Consider the following 17,887-nt stretch of genomic DNA (forward strand, 5'->3'; position numbering starts at 1 on the left):
TTCTGGCAACTCCTGACACAACATGTGGTAAAATACTGGCCCAGATTTACCCCAAGGCTCCCTTGTTTCCAAGGTCCACTGTTCCTAAACACTTTGAATATAAGCAAGCAGATCTTCATTTTCTTGCATCTTACGTGCCATAATTGCACCCATATCTAATGTATCAGGATACAGTACTCTCAACGCTTTCCAGACAGCCACTCTACAAATATTAAACGGTGCTCCATCATGATCTGTGTTCTGTGCTGTGATACTCGAATATCCTGCTCTCGTCTAAATGTTATCAGCTCTTTCCCCAAGAATTGCTGCTAGGAGACCTGTAATGTCCCCTATAGCTAACCTGTTTCCTCCTGTCATCTTTTGAACGCATAAATCCATTTCCCTGCACCCGCCAATAAACTGGGGAGTTCACATCTTAAATTATCCTTGTCCATTTGGGGCCAAGGACTGCGGTCTGGTCCCTCCTTTCTCTAGTAGGGGGAATTACATAAACAGAACTTCGCAATCTGCTCCCATTGTCTGCCTATTCATAGTGGGAACAATGGTTCCCGATTACCTTCTAACTGGCAACGATCTCAACCTGCTTACATATGGTGACAATTCTCCCCTCTGATTGTGTGACCGCCCTTTAGGTCACTCTTGGTATGCCATGGGGTCTGGCGTCCTATCTTTAGGTTGGTCTAAATCCGACCATCTTACTTCCTTATCTGTCTGCAGACATCCCTCAAGGCTGCATGCACTTTCTCCCTCTTCCTCACAAAAGGTGTCCCTTTCTTTGTCTGACATGTCTAGTCCCCAACTAGTGTGGCTTTCATCTTTCTCATCTTTGTTTAACGTTAGCCTGTCCAAAGACAAGGCTCCATGCTCGAGACTAAACAGGCTTCTTTCCTTTACTTGTAACTCGGCACCTGTAGATCGATCTTCTTTTCCCTTATTTCTCAACTCATTTTTTGCCTCATCACTTGATAAGCTTTATCAATTCTATCTCTGATACTTCCTATCTCAAAATTCTCAGCTAGGTTTACCCTAGATGGTCCTTGCATTGTTCCTTGCGACGGGATGTCTAATTTCCTTAATTTTCTTGCTTCCCATCTAACTCTATCTTCTGCCTGTCTTTTCTCTTCCCTTCTTTTGTTTGCTCTACGCACTTCTTCATCTTTGCATTCTTTTATCTCGTAATGTCTGTTCTTTCTCTTCTTATCTCGTTCTTTAAGTGCTCTTTGCCTGTTGTCATACTTTCTCTGTTCTTCTGCCCTTTCTTCCTTTCTGAGTTGTTACTCCTGATACATTTGCTTTCGCCTTTGTCTATTCTTCCTTTTATGCTCATTCTCTTTCAGTTGTATCTCTCGCTCCCTGTCTTTTCTATCTTGTTCGTCTTGATCTTCCCCTTGCCTCATTTCCTCGATACCCTTTCCATTGAGTTTGGGCAATAACTGTCCACCCATCCATCTGCTCTGTACGAGCATAACCTTGTCGGTTCTATCCCTTTCTCCTTTCCATCTCTTAATCTCTCATTCTATATCTAAAGCTACATTTGGTTGTTCACTCTTTATCTTGCAAGACCTTAAAGGTCTCCTCCTTTCCTTTAACCCTTTCTCTTTCTGAACTCTCATCACTGCTATCAGCAGGTGGTTCAGATATCGGATTACTATATCCTATTGCTGCCTTTAGTTCCCTTAATGGATACAATCGATCATCTTTCGTACTATCACCATCTATTTCAGGCGCGGTAGGGGGAGCAGAAGGCTCAGCACCTTCCTCCCTACACTGATTAAGCATCAAATCCTCAGATCATCATCAAATCCTCAGATCTTCTTGTTCCTCCTGGTACATTTTCCAAAGCTCCTAGCTAGATAACCTTTTCTCCAATTTCTTCCCTGTGTATGCAGCGTGCAAGTATGTGCTCATGTGTTGCAAAACCACTTTGACAGCGATCCCCTTGTGGCCATGGCATGAACATTTTGTCTGCGGTACCCTTAACCCATTCTGCACTATAATGTTTAAGATTAGGTGCATGTTTTGGAAGCTGTTTGCACAGATGCATTAGTGGAGGATCATCCCCCATTTTGACAAGTCTCAATTGACTGTCAATACTTACCGTTACTTTACACAAAATACATTTCAGAAAAATAACAAATATGAAAGCGCACCAGCAGTCGCTGCTCAAAGCCTCTAGTTTACAATTTTAATGCAATCTACTTATTTCAATTGGTGCCAATAATAACTAAAGCAGATAGATTATAGCATTTTGATCTCTACCCAACACAACATGTCCTTGTCGTTCTTCGACACTTAACCTCACAAATACATAAAATACACAAACAGACAAACAAGTCGACTTTCCAACATATACTTCCTCAGTGCTCTTCACTGCTATTACTTGCCCCTAAATTACTCTGATGGGAGTGTGAATCGTCTCCTCTTATTAATCGACCTATACACAGCCTAGTTTACCCACTTGAATTTTGAGACGACTCCTTCTAGACACTTCTTATGTGTAGGACACTGGGCTTATCTCAGACACTCTACGTCTCTGACATTCCTTGTCATATACATATATTGACTCAATTTACCCCTGTTACTCTTCCCTATCATCACAATACCCGTTCTCACATTTCTCACATCTGTTTGCCACATCCTTCAATCCACTCACCATTTGCCTTTTGGCTCATGACACTCGGGATTGTCTCCTCCTCCAACTGGCCACTTTTGCCTTCGGTCCGCTCAGCATCTGTGGAAACCAGGAGGGATTTCGTGAAAGAGGGACCCGTCTCACTTGTATCTTCTTTACTTGCAAGATTGTCTATGTTCGGCCGCGCTCCACAGGAAACCTTGCGTTCTTTCAGTTAGATGGTAGAGGACGCCCGATATTCCACAATCTCTAAGAACTTTATCCGTCGATGGGCCTGAACCATCCTCTCTCTGCTACCAAGTGAACTCGGACAACCGGACCTTTAAGACAAGGTAAAAGTATCTGAGATGGATGGGGATGCAGATCTTACTCAAACATCAATAATCAGACCGACTCTGTTGGCAAGAGTGAAAGGTGTTTTAATAACAAGTCCTTTAAACAGGGAGTACAATGGACATCAACGGATTCGCCCAGACTTATCTCTCACTTGAGAACTCAACATATTTCATATAAAACACACATTTATAGTAAAAACTCGTCATCATTGATGTCACACTATATGGCAAATAAGAAAAACCTACGGGAGGTTGTGGTTGGTGAAAGGGGAACAAATACATATACTTTCTATGGGCTACAGGGACGTGATTGGATCTCTAAGATCGGATGGGCAACTAAGCCCATCCCAAGTGCAAGTCATCTTCCGTGTCATGAAAATATATGACATATTATTGGCTTTTCAAACTATAGGGCTCCCTAATATGTGGCCCTCTAAAATTGATTGGCACGCTTGTACCCTTCTGAATTTCCACTCGCTAGCAGCACGCAACTGGGACTCTAGGTGCTGGGGGGTTTGGCCTGGTCATGCCTCCCCACCCAATTAGCCCAACATCCATCATCACTCCTGCAGTCTGCCATTCAATTAATACCTTTTATCTTGGCCTTGCAGACTCACTGCGCCTGAGAATAAAAGGGAGTGAAGCATGGTCTCAGTGGCGTAACCTTGCTGAAAATGTTGGGAGGGACATGACATCTAAAAAAAAGGTGCCCCAGCCAAATGAATGGGGACAAAATGGTGTGCCATGAAAGTTGAGGGGGACAAACAACCCCGTGCCCCCCTTAAATTACGCCCATGCATGGTCTTTTCTTCTGTTCTCAGTGTAGCTCGCCCCAAAGTTCATTCACATCCGACCATGTGACTGGAAACCACGTTTTCGAGCTCTTTTCTGTATTTTAATAGCATTAAATGAAGAAATCTTGGCACCCTCAATGATTTTCCTTACACCTCAGACAGGACCTGAGCTTGCTTCTCACGTTTTTGTATCTTCTTGAGTACATGGCAACGCTGTCGGCGGTCCCGACTCTTGACACTGGGCCAGACAAGCCTTTCTCGAATCTTCCTTCGCCGTCAGCTATTATTCTGCTGTGCCACACTTCCAACTCTTTCATTCACGGGGTCCAAGTTTGCTAAAGTGCGTTGTGGAACATCCAGATTCTATATATTCCTATGTAAATACATTGGCACATCGCCACAATCTATTCACTACATAAATAGCCTAATGATTATTTTCGTCTACTTGTGTTACTGCATCTGTACAATTGTAAAATGATTTTGCATTTTCTCTGGTGCTTCTGCGCATGTGCAATCTTAATTTTGCTCCTGAAATGTTGCATACTTCATTACTTCATTATCTGATTCTATAAGGTCTATATTCTTACTTCATTTATATCTCTTGTGTGTGCGTCACCTCTATTTCATGCAACGTCACCAGTTCTTTCTTTCATCCATTTTCACACTTCTTCCGGAACTTCCTTCAAAAGGTCATAATTTCTTCGTGGATACATATAGGGATTTCTCAATGGATACCTTGTTTCAAGGACGTTTTCGCGGTATTGGCATTCTCACTGGCACTGCACATGTCGCAATTTCAGGTTGCCAACATATAGGCAAAATAAGGTCCAAATTTCCGGTAAAGGTACTTGGTTCCTCCTCTACAGTTTTATTTACGGTAGTGTTAAAGTAAAGTGATTAAGCCTTTATCTCCCAAGGCAGAGGAGCTTCCGCTGCATACCGTGTCTCAAGGCTGCTCATCTATGAAGTTGCCTGATTGTCAAGAAATGAAAAAGCAATCTATGCCAGTGTTGGTGGATTCTGCGTTAAATGCTTCGATATTGGTTGCTCAAGATATACATTCTATTTCAAGTGGTTTCCTTACAGATGTGGCTGGGGTTTATGGTTCTCAGGCTTGTGATAAAAGCACTAATATGACTGCTGTACCATATGTTACTACAAAGAAACCAAAGAATTGCAAAATCCTATATAAACAAACTAAAAGAGCATCACAAAAGTTCCTAAAGAACTTATCGACGTGTTATAGGGAAGCTCCTTTTATATCAGTGGAAACAAGTTGTGTTTCCTCCACTTTTCCCACTTTGGTTGGGGATGAGGAATCAGTTAGCCTCGCCCTCCCCGCAAAAAGCTAAATGTAAAAGGAAACACTTAAACGGGGGAACTGGCCAGTCTGCAGGTCATCCAAATTAATGAGGTAAGAGTGGTTGAGGGTCTTAAAAGATCTGACCACGTCTCTACTGCTAGACAAAACCTTCATTGGCTTCCAGTGGAAAAGAGAGTGGTTTTCCGGACACTCTGCATCATACACCAAAGCTTGCACAAAGAGGTCCCTAGATATCTCGCTGATAAACTGATCCGGCTGCCAGAAAGAAGGGTCCTGTAATCAAATAACTCAAATCATCTGCTCACCCCTAAGGTGAAATTGGTCATTGTCGCAAGGAACTCCTTCTTCCATATGGCACCCAGGCTCTGGAATGAGCTTCCACCAGACCTGAGAGCCTGTAGTTGCTTTCCCAAATTTAAACAGGCACTAAAGACACTCCTATTCTGCTAAACCTTTTTCGTTTCCTCTTTCGCCCCTGATCTCTGTTCTTGATTGTATGTTTTAACTGTGTGTCCCTGTGCTCTTATGCCCACGGGTCATTTCTACGCGCATTACAATTAAAATAAATAAATAAAGGGCCTGTCCTTCCAGAAAAGGGATCTATAATACCCTTTTGAAACCAGTCTGTGAATGTGCGGAAGATTTCCACTTAAGTGATTTATCTGTCTATGGAGACACAGAAATAGACCAACAGTTAGCGGAACATGTCTTAACAGACCCAACTGAGGTTGCCCCAGGGATCGCGATATTACAGGTTTTTGATACATTGGATAAAAGTGTAGTCATGCCAGCTGCCTTGCCTCCCGTCCCTCCCGGGTGCGCTAGGCAAGATCGGAATTTAGGGGCCCCACTAAAGTAGTCGGTTTTGAAGCCCCTGGCACCTATCTTTCTTCCCAGATCAAGGCTTCCCTCCCCTGACAAAGCTTTACCACTGTTAAATACTATGCTTTCGGGAGTGGTTGCAAAGATTTCTGTACCTGAGGTTGCCGGTGAGGGTTTTAAGGTGATTGCGATTTTGCCCCAGGTCGTGATGTAGGACGGCCTGATAAATCCGGTGGCATGTGTTGTTATAGATCACGAGAGTGTTATGCGCTTTCAGAAAAAATGTGGTGTCCATTTTTGTGAGGCTTGAGGAAAGCAATAAGAGACTTGGGTTTCAAAAAGAAAAGTCTTCTCTGACTTGTATAAAGCCCCCCAAAGTTAGTTTTACTTTTAATAATTCTGTTGGAATGGAAAAGATATTTAAACTTCTGACCCAAGGAATTTGAAGTGAATCTACATGTAACAGGCCTGTACAAAAAAGTGAAAAGCTGTTTTTGGAAGAGCCCATGTTATTTATCGAACAGATTTTTGTGGGGTCTGAAAGGAGGCATTCAGTTTTGTATGGGGTCAATTTTAGTCTCTCTCCACCATAACAACCTGGATGGACAACGACTTGTTAAATTGCTAAATCACTCGCACATAGAAGAGTTGCTTTTTTCAGAGATCCCAACTCTCCGTTTAATAAATTCTAAGGACATAGCCCAGGTGAAATTTGTGAACAAGAGAAGAAGGCTGTAGCTGAGGCAGACGTTCCTGGCAGGTCCTGCAGGCTCACGGTTCCTGAAGCGACTGACATGAAGTAGGAAGACTGAATGGTCCTGCACTGCCCATTGGAATTAACCAGCAGCAGAGCAAAGCAACGAATCAAAGGTGCGCTCCTTAAAACCCAAGCAGGGTCCGATCCTCCTTGCTATCCGGTTCCCTGTAGCTGTGCATAGCAAATTCGATCAGAGGAGGGAGGCCTGGCTTGCAGTTTCGTGAACTGGTTGGTCCCACCAGCTCAAGGGGAGAAGATTCCTTGCAGATCTTCCCTGTCGTCGAAGTTTGGAGATTCGGACCACAGCAGGGCTTCACCGGGAGGTTCTGTCATGGTAGAGGTCCTCTTCTTTCAGCTTCTCTTTGGTTCTCTCGATCCAGTGGTCGACTTTGCCTTCTCAGTCCCAGAGACCTGCTTTTTATGCAGTTTTCCCCCATTCACACAGCCTGGCTGCCAATCACACAGAAGGGTGGCTGTCCCGGCGGGACAGTCACCACAGCCAATCACACGAGTGCGATATGGATCTTCAAGGAGACCCTGTGCAGGGAGCCTAAAACCCCTCCCTCACATCCTGCCTCCCTCAGACATTCAGGTGCCTAAGGAGGGCTTCTGTGCAGAAGCCTGCCAAAGGTCGGCGAACAAAGGAACCAAACCTGATTTGGTGCGCAGAGTAAAACACGAGAAAGACTTTTACAAAAAGAAATGGCTAATAAACCCAGCCGGAACCAAATAAAAGTAAATGTGGTCCAGCGCGTTTAAGTTCGAGGCTACCAAGATAGCCTAAAACAGCAAGGCTATTTAAATAAACCGCGGTAGGAAAAATATGGTAGATACCACTGCCACCAGCCAAATCTTAATGAAAAGGGAACGAAATAATGTTCCATGAGTAACAGACAAAAAGGGATAACTATTAACCCTTTCCAGAACTCTATGTAAGATAGTTTATACTGGGTCTGTGGATTTAAAAAGAGTAATAAAGTCAATGGCAACTTTACATGTTCTGGGAGACAGTAGTCAGTCCCAGGAAATGGAGTTTAAAGTGGGAAGTCTGAAAAAGACAAACATGTGTCGCTGCACTGAAGGTGCTGTGTAACACAGTAAAAAAGATGATGCCTATGGAGTAGGTGAGGCTCCACAGTCTATGAACACAAACGTTTTAAACACACACAGCAAAACACATGTAAGAGTGGGAAAAAAGGCTCACACTCTTACCAGGTGAAAACAATAACTCCTAGAAATCCAGCAAAGCTACTGAGAGACTCAGTAGGTAAGGGAAATTAGCCATTCTGGAGAATTCTCCCTAACAATGTGCACCTTCATCCTTTTTGGTTATTTTGAGTTCATTTTGTGTCCTGGGTTCCCCGACCCCTTACATGTTAAAATTCATCCTTTTCTGGTTTCTTTCATGTTTCTTTTTCCTCTGTCCTTTGTACTCTTAGCATTTTTCCCCTTTCTCTCCTGCCCCAGTGTTTGTGTGTTGCCCTCCCCAGACATCCATTGGCTGCAGTCCTCGCCATGGTGTTTTGCTTTTTCGGCCACGCACAGGGTCCTCAGATTCCTGCCCCCTGTTACACAGACCCCAGAAAAGTTATTGGACTCAGGGAGGCAATAAATCACACTTAGACCAATAGTTAGAGGGAAATAAATGGCTCGTTACAGGCCCTTTGTTCACACCAATACACATATACACCACTAAAACATGACATATAGTCGATTATACATAAACATAAAAAAAGAGCATCACCGTTAGTATGGTTGCAGAAGACACCTTCATCTCGGCCATCACAACACTGCTTAGTCCTATAGCAGATAGGCACGGAGATGACTTGTTCTAACGGGGCCTGGAGTGGAGCGTCCTCTCTCTCAGCAAGACTGCATCACCCAGGGTCCAACTCTCTCTGTTCTTCCATGAGGAATACCTCTACTCTTTATGTGGAAATACCACCCATTAATGGTTACGAGACTGCCCTTGGCCGAAGGACAAACAGCAAGCATTGGGAGCAAAGAGTGGAAAAATCCAGCTAGAAGTGGAAAAACACAGCTTCTCTACCTCACCTTCGTTCCAGGCACCCCTTATCACTATCACTGCACCTACAAAGCTCTGACTCCCTTTTTGGCTCGTCCTTCAGCGGACACTACAGCAACTATCCTCCACAGTTAGCTCATCTTACATCATTATGTGACCTCGTAACTGTTGCAGAATTCACGTCTGCTTACTGAGCCCACAAAAACGTAGGCTTTCATTGTGGTAATGAAGTTAAAGTCCAAAATGGCTGTGCACCGGTGCCAAGTTGTTTAGCTCGTTTCCCCACACACACTACACATGGTGAGTCTGTCCAGCCTGCAACCCCACTTGTGCTCCTCTTCCGATCTTGAACGCAGCTGAGTTTGTCCCCTTGGTGTCCCCTGACCCCTTTCATGTGTAACTTTGTCCTATTTGGTTATTTTGTGTTCATTTTGTGTCCAGTGTACCCCGCCCCATTCAATGTTAAAATCCATCCTTTTTTGCTATGTTTCTTGCTTCTTTTTATCTCTGTCCTCCGAGCTCCTTGCATTTCTTCCCTCCCTCTCCCACCCATGTGTTTGTGTGGGGCACTCCCGCCACCCTCCATTGGCTGCAGTCCTCACCGTGGCACGTCTGTCCAGACTGCAGCCCCACCTTCGCACCACTTCCAATCCTGAGCGCGGGTGAGTGTGACCTCTTCCCCCCTCATTTGTCCCTTGTTGTCCCCTGGCCCCTTCTATGTGTACCTTTGTCCTTTTTGTTTATTTTGTGTTCCTTTTGTGTCCTGTGTTCCCCCGACCACTTCAATGTTAAAATCTGTCCTTTTTTGGTTTGTTTTGTGTTTCTTTTTTCTCTGTCCTCTGTGCTCCTTGTGTTTCGCCCTTCCTATCCTGCCCCAGTGTTTGTGTGTTGCCCTACCCCCACCCTCCATTGGCTGCAGTCCTCACCACAGCGAGTCTGTCCAGCCTGCAGCCCTGCCTGCGCTCCACTTCTGATTCTGAGCACAGTTGAGTGTGACCTCTTCTCCCCTCCTTTGTCCCCTTGATGTCCGCTGGCCCCTTCTATGTGTGTCTTTGACCTTTTTGGTTATTTTGTCTTCATTTTGTGTCCTGTGTTCCCCCAACCCCTTCAATGTTAGAATGTGTCCGTCTTGTTTTAGTTTCTTGTTTCTTTTTTTCTGTCCTTTGTGCTCCTTGCGTTTCCCCCTTCCTCTCCTGCCCCTGTGTTTGTGTGTTGCCCTCCGCAGACATCCATTGGCTGCAGTCCTCGCCATGGTGTTTTGCTTTTTCGGCCACGCACAGGGGCCTCAGATTCTCGCCCCCTATTACACAGACCCAAAAAAAGTTATTGGTCTCAGGGAGGCAATAAATCACACTTAGACTAATAGTTAGAGGAAAATAAATGGCTCGTTACAGGCCCTTTGTTCACACCAATACACATATACACAACTAAAACATGACATATAGTCGATTATACATCAACATAGAAAAAGAGCATCACCGTTAGTATGGTTGCAGAAGACACCTTCATCTCGGCCATCACAACACTGCTTAGTCCTATAGCAGATAGGCACAGAGATGACTCGTTCTAACGGGGCCTGGAGCGAAGCGTCCTCTCTCTCAGCAAAACTGCATCACCCAGGGTCCAACTCTCTCTGTTCTTCCATGAAGAATACCTCTACTCTTTATGTGGAAATACCACCCATTCATGGTTACGAGACTGCCCTTGGCCGAAGGACAAACAGCAAGCATTGGGAGCAAAGAGTGGAAAAATCCAGCTAGAAGTGGAAAAACACAGCTTCTCTACCTCACCTTCGTTCCCAACACCCCTTATCACTATCACTGCACCTGCAAAGCTCTGACTCCCTTTTTGGCTCGTCCTTCAGCGGACACTACAGCAACTATCCTCCACAGTTAGCTCATCTTACATCATTATGTGACCTCGTAACTGTTGCAGAATTCACGTCTGCTTACTGAGCCCACAAAAACGTAGGCTTTCATTGTGGTAATGGAAGTTAAAGTCCAAAATGGCTGCGCACCGGTGCCAAGTTGTTTAGCTTGTTTCCCCACACACACTACACATGGTGAGCCTGTCCAGCCTGCAACCCCACTTGTGCTCCTCTTGCGATCCTGAACGCAGCTGAGTTTGTCCCCTTGGTGTCCCCTGACCCCTTTTATGTGTACCTTCGTCCTTTTTGGTTATTTTGTGTTCATTTTGTGTCCAGTGTTCCCCGCCCCATTCAATGTTAAAATCCATCCTTTTTTGCTATGTTTCTTGCTTCTTTTTATCTCTGTCCTCCGCGCTCCTTGCATTTCTTCCCTCCCTCTCCCACCCATGTGTTTGTGTGGGGCACTCCCGCCACCCTCCATTGGCTGCAGTCCTCACCGTGGCACGTCTGTCCAGCCTGCAACCCCACCTTCGCACCACTTCCAATCCTGAGCGCGGGTGAGTGTGACCTCTTCCCCCGTCATTTGTCCCCTTGTTGTCCCCTGGCCCCTTCTATGTGTACCTTTGTCCTTTTTGTTTATTTTGTGTTCCTTTTGTGTCCTGTGTTCCCCAGACTACTTCAATGTTAAAATTTGTCCTTTTTTGGTTTGTTTTGTGTTTCTTTTTTCTCTGTCCTCTGTGCTCCTTGTGTTTCCCCCTTCCTATCCTGCCCCGGTGTTTGTGTGTTGCCCTACCCCCACCCTCCATTGGCTGCAGTCCTCACCACAGCGAGTCTGTCCAGCCTGCAGCCCTGCCTGCGTTCCACTTCTGATCCTGAGCACAGTTGAGTGTGACCTCTTCTCCCCTCATTTGTCCCCTTGATGTCCCCTGGCCCCTTCTATGTGTACCTTTGTCCTTTTTGTTTATTTTGTGTTCCTTTTGTGTCCTGTGTTCCCCAGACTACTTCAATGTTAAAATTTGTCCTTTTTTGGTTTGTTTTGTGTTTCTTTTTTCTCTGTCCTCTGTGCTCCTTGTGTTTCCCCCTTCCTATCCTGCCCCGGTGTTTGTGTGTTGCCCTACCCCCACCCTCCATTGGCTGCAGTCCTCACCACAGCGAGTCTGTCCAGCCTGCAGCCCTGCCTGCGTTCCACTTCTGATCCTGAGCACAGTTGAGTGTGACCTCTTCTCCCCTCATTTGTCCCCTTGATGTCCCCTGGCCCCTTCTATGTGTGTCTTTGACCTTTTTGGTTATTTTGTCTTCATTTTGTGTCCTGTGTTCCCCCAACCCCTTCAATGTTAGAATGTGCCCGTCTTGGTTTAGTTTCTTGTTTCTTTTTTTCTGTCCTTTGTGCTCCTTGCGTTTCCCGCTTCCTCTCCTGCCCCTGTGTTGTGTGTTGCCCTCCCCAGACATCCGTTGGCTGCAGTCCTCGCCATGGTGTTTTGCTTTTTCGGCCACGCACAGGGGCCTCAGATTCTCGCCCCCTATTACACAGACCCAAAATAAGTTATTGGTCTCAGGGAGGCAATAAATCACACTTAGACCAATAGTTAGAGGAAAATAAATGGCTCGTTACAGGCCCTTTGTTCACACCAATACACATATACACCACTAAAACATGACATATAGTCGATTATACATCAACATAGAAAAAGAGCATCACCGTTAGTATGGTTGCAGAAGACACCTTCATCTCGGCCATCACAACACTGCTTAGTCCTATAGCAGATAGGCACAGAGATGACTCGTTCTAACGGGGCCTGGAGTGGAGCGTCCTCTCTCTCAGCAAGACTGCATCACCCAGGGTCCAACTCTCTCTGTTCTTCCATGAGGAATACCTCTACTCTTTATGTGGAAATACCACCCATTCATGGTTACGAGACTGCCCTTGGCCGAAGGACAAACAGCAAGCATTGGGAGCAAAGAGTGGACAAATCCAGCTAGAAGTGGAAAAACACAGCTTCTCTACCTCACCTTCGTTCCCAGCACCCCTTATCACTATCACTGAACCTGAAAAGCTCTGACTCCCTTTTTGGCTCGTCCTTCAGCGGACACTTCAGCAACTATCCTCCACAGTTAGCTCATCTTACATCATTATGTGACCTTGTAACTGTTGCAGAATTCACCTCTCCTTACTGAGCCCACAAAAACGTAGGCTTTCATTGTGGTAATGGAAGTTAAAGTCCAAAGTGGCTGCGCACCGGTGCCAAGTTGTTTAGCTCGTTTCCCAACACACACTTCACATGGTGAGTCTGTCCAGCCTGCAATCCCACTTGTGCTCCTCTTTCGATCCTGAACGCAGCTGAGTTTGTCCCCTTGGTGTCCCCTGACCCCTTTTATGTGTACCTTTGTCCTTTTTGGTTATTTTGTGTTCATTTTGTGTCCAGTGTTCCCCGCCCCATTCAATGTTAAAATCCATCGTTTTTTGGTATGTTTCTTGCTTTTTTTTATCTCTGTCCTCCGCGCTCCTTGCATTTCTTCCCTCCCTCTCCCACCCATGTGTTTGTGTGGGGCACTCCCGCCACCCTCCATTGGCTGCAGTCCTCACCGTGGCACGTCTGTCCAGCCTGCAACCCCACCTTCGCACCACTTCCAATCCTGAGCGCCGGTGAGTGTGACCTCTTCCCCCCTCATTTGTCCCCTTGTTGTTCCCTTGCCCCTTCTATGTGTACCTTTGTCCTTTTTGTTTATTTTGTGTTCCTTTTGTGTCCTGTGTTCCCCCGACCACTTCAATGTTAAAATTCGTCCTTTTTTTGGTTTGTTTTGTGTTTCTTTTTTCTCTGTCCTCTGTGCTCCTTGTGTTTCCCCCTTCCTATCCTGCCCCAGTGTTTGTGTGTTGCCCTACCCCCAGCCCTGCCTGCGCTCCACTTCTGATCCTGAGCACAGTTGAGTGTGACCTCTTCTCCCCTCATTTGTCCCCTTGATGTCCCCTGGCCCCTTCTATGTGTGTCTTTGACCTTTTTGGTTATTTTGTCTTCATTTTGTGTCCTGTGTTCCCCCAACCCCTTCAATGTTAGAATATGTCTGTCTTGGTTTAGTTTCTTGTTTCTTTTTTTCTGTCCTCTGTGCTCCTTGCATTTCCCCCTTCCTCTCCTGCCCCTGTGTTTGTGTGTTGCCCTCCCCACCCTGCATTGGCTGCAGTCCTCCTCATTAGGACAGCCCAGAGGACAGCCCCACTGCCCATGCAGCCCCTGCGGTAAAGGGCAGCTCCTTCAGTAGCCTGTGTTTGCTGAGGGAGCATGCAGCGCAGCCGTTAACCAGCAGCGACTGACAAGGTAAGGTGGGTGCGTTCAGGGGTAACAGTCATTACTGCTCCCTATTAAACTGTCCCACCTGTCTTATAACTCCTTTTACCCATTCTTTTGTCTACTCTACGTCACCCACTTTGCATGTTGTCCATCTCGTTCATTTCGGTCCTATCCAGGAAACTCAAATCTAGGTAGTGTTGCTTCTTTCTGCTTATGTTGATACCTAGGCGTGTTTCCCTCTTCAGATACTCGCATCTATGTGTTATTGCTGCTGTATGTTGATACCTTGCCTTTCCCTCTTTCAGTATACTCGTATCTAGGTTTTATTGCTTTTTCTCCTCTCTGTTGATACGTAGGCCTTTTTCCCTCTTCCAGGATACTCACATCTAGGTGTTATTGCTTTTTCTGCTGTATGTTGATACCTAGCTGTATGTTACTTCACTTGCACACTACGAATTGTTCACAACCTAGTAGGAATGCTTTTTTTAGTCTTCTCCCCTAATCATCCCATCCTACACTTCCTCTCCTCTCCCATCTCCCCTCTTTCTGTTACTGCACTTGCCTGCTCTGAATTGTCTCACGACCTAGTAGGAATGCTTTTGTTTGTCTTCTCCCCTGCTCATCCCATCCTTCACCTCCTCTGCTCCCCCCTCTCGCCTCTTTCTGTTACTGCACTTGCACGCTACGAATTGTCTCACGACCTAGTAGGAATGCTTTTGTCTGTCTTCTCCCCTGCTCATCCCATCCTACACTTCTTCTCCTCCCCACTCTCCCCTCTTTCCGTTACTGCACTTGCACGCTCTGACTTGTCTCACAAACTAGTAGGAACGCTATTGTTTGTCTTCCTCCCCGCTCATCCCCAACTTACACTTACACTCCCTCCCTCCCGTGCATTCTTGTTACAGCACTTGTCTGATCCAAATGTCTCAAGACCTAGTAGGAACGTTACTGTTTTTGTTTTTTCCTGGCCCTCCCCTTCCCTTGATGCGCCTTGAAACACCATTTGGCTGTATAGGCGCATTATAAATATCCCAAAAATAAATATAAAATACATAACTATGCAGATGGTCACTACGCCGCGACAGGCAAGGCCGAGGAGGAAAAAGCGGCACCTGGAAAGCGGTGGAGCCCGAGCAGAGGAGGGGAGGCTGGGCGTTTGTTGACGTTATTTGGGTTAACAGTTAAAACAGTTGGGAAGTTAAGGCAAAGCCCGCAAAGAGAGGAGGAGAGCGGAAGAGGAAATAACAGTTGTCACACACAAAGAATCGGCAAGGAAAACAAATTCAGGGGACAGTACCCACAAACAAAAAGCTGGTGGGAAGCACGAGGCAAGACCGCCCACAACAAAGAGCGGCCAACAGAGAGAGAACCGACCCGAGAGAGGAAACGAACGGACGATTCAAAACTCAACAGCCAGAAGAAGGGACACAGATCCCCGGCAGGAACACACCGAGAGGATAAGACACCGAGCGAGCCCATGGGAAAGAACAGGCCACAAGCGCTAGTCCCCACAAGGACCGAGATTTCTTAAGAATTGTTACGTGGAATGGCAGGGGGATGAACGCATACGTCAAGAGGCTAAGGATTTATACCTGGTTAAACAAAACAAGGACCCACATTGCACTGTTGCAAGAGACGCACCTGACGGCGGAAAAACAGGCCAAAATAAAGAAAAAATGGGGAGGCCAGATGTATAGTGCAACATACTCCAACTACGCCAGAGGAGTCATAACCTGGGTCGCCCCGGGCGTCCCATTCCAGCTCATCAACCAAGAGAAAGACATGGAAGGGAGAATCCTGGTAGTCCATGGAATGTTAGAAAATCGGGAGATATGCCTCGTGAACACCTATGCCCCTAACCACGACGCTACGGCCTTCTTCAGAACGCTCCCGCCCCGGCTGGCCCCGTACAGGAATGCAACGATGATCTGGGCGGGCGACCATAATTGCACACTGGACCCCCGGCTGGACAGGTCGGATAATAAGCACAAGAGAGCGGCGCCGCCAGCGAGAGCACTACAACAGATACTAGACCAGCTCGGACTCGAGGACGTCTGGAGGAAGGTACATGGGGAAGAGAGAGGATATACGCATTATAGTGCCCCACACAAGACATTCACACGGATAGACTACCTGTTTACGGGCAAGGAGACACTGGGGGAATTCACTGAGGCATACATACATGCGCGAACCCTATCTGACCACGCCCCCCAGACGATCACATGGGCGCACACACACAGGAGAGCCCCTATACCAACATGGAGGTTGAGGGCAGAGGCATTATTGGACGCGGGCTTCCAGGAACACATCCAAAGTGTAATAGAAGACTATTTTGAACATAATGAGGGTAGTGTGGAAAGCACAGGAACGGTCTGGGAGGCCTTCAAGGTGGTAGTCAGAGGGGAGGCGATGGGAAAAATGGGAGGTCTCAGACGAGAAACCCTAGCACAACTAGACGAGTTAGAAAGGAAAATCGAGAAGGCTGAGAGACAAGCGGGGGAGAAGGGGGCGGAACAAGAGAACCTCACCACCCTGCGACAACAGTGCGTGGAGACCTGGGAAAGATTGGGACGACTAGACTACGGGAAATATATACAGAAATTACATGCTGAGGGGGACAAGCCTAGCAGACTCCTGGCCTGGCTAACCAAGCAGGAGACTAAGCGGGAGCCAATTAATGAAATTCAGAACAGCAAAGGAGAGGTGATAAGGTCCCAAGAGGGAATAAACGAGGTGTTCTCGCAGTTTTACGAGGACTTATACTCCAGGGTCCAGGAGGCAGAAGAGGGGGATCTGAAGGAAGCCCTCGCGGAAATTAGACTCCCACAATTGACGGAGGAACAGGCCCAAATATTAGACGCCCCTCTCACTGTAGAGGAACTAACGGAGGTAATCGCCCAGCTCCCGACGGGGAAATCTCCGGGGCCAGATGGGCTCCCGGGGGAATTTTACAAACAATATAAAAATGACATAGCCCCGAGACTGCTAGGAACACTAGAAGAAGCATACGAGAAAGGAAGACTCCCGAGTAGTATGTCAGAATCTATAATAATCCCGATCCTTAAACCGGACAAGCCCCCCCTCGAATGCGGTTCCTATAGACCGATTTCCCTGATAAACCAGGACTCCAAGATCCTGACGGCGGCACTAGCCAACCGCCTGAAAAGAGTGCTACCCACCCTGATCCACACGGACCAGACAGGGTACGTGCCAGAACGGAACACGTCCTGGAACCTGCGCAGACTCCACTATGTTATAGAAAGGACAAACCAGGAGGGAGGGGAGTGTGCTGTAGCCTCACTGGATGCAATCAAAGCATTCGATTCGGTGGGATGGGACTGGCTCCTGGGAACGCTCACCCACTATGGGATTGGACAAGGGTTTACAAGATGGATAGAACTACTATACAAAGACCCGAGAGCGAGAGTCAAGACGGGTAGACAAGTTTCTAGGGAATGGGGCATAGAGCGAGGCACAAAGCAGGGATGCCCCCTGTCCCCAATGTTATATATCCTGGCCCTGGAGCCGTTCGCAGTATTCCTAAGAACAGATTACAAAGACACGGGCATAGAGATAGACGGGGAAACACACCAGATATCCATATACGCAGACGATATACTCCTTTACATACAGAACCCACGCACCCACCTGCAGGACTTACTAGAGGCGCTGCGCGCGTTTGGTAGGTTATCCGGAATAGTGGTCAACAGAGAAAAATCCGTGCTGTTTCCCCTGGCAGGCCTACGCGCAGTGCCGTCAGATCAATTACCCCCTCTGGGCATCACGTGGGCCCCGAACACCTTCAAGTACCTAGGAGTGGAGATCTATCACGACACCAGGGAAACACACGCAGGTAACACACAAATAGCTTTAGACAAAATTGAAAGGGCTATGAAATTCTGGCAGACGCTACCGTTGGGCATGATAGGCCGGGCGGCACTACTAAAAATGACAGTCCTACCCCGACTCTTATATTACTTCACGAACATCCCATACAACATACCAAGGCCCTTCTTTAAGCGCCTACACACTATGGCGAGAACCTT

The sequence above is a fragment of the Ambystoma mexicanum genome, chromosome 10, assembly GCF_040938575.1.
Source record: "Ambystoma mexicanum isolate Mex_15411 chromosome 10, UKY_AmexF1_1, whole genome shotgun sequence".
In the NCBI taxonomy this organism is placed as follows: Eukaryota; Metazoa; Chordata; class Amphibia; order Caudata; family Ambystomatidae; genus Ambystoma; species Ambystoma mexicanum.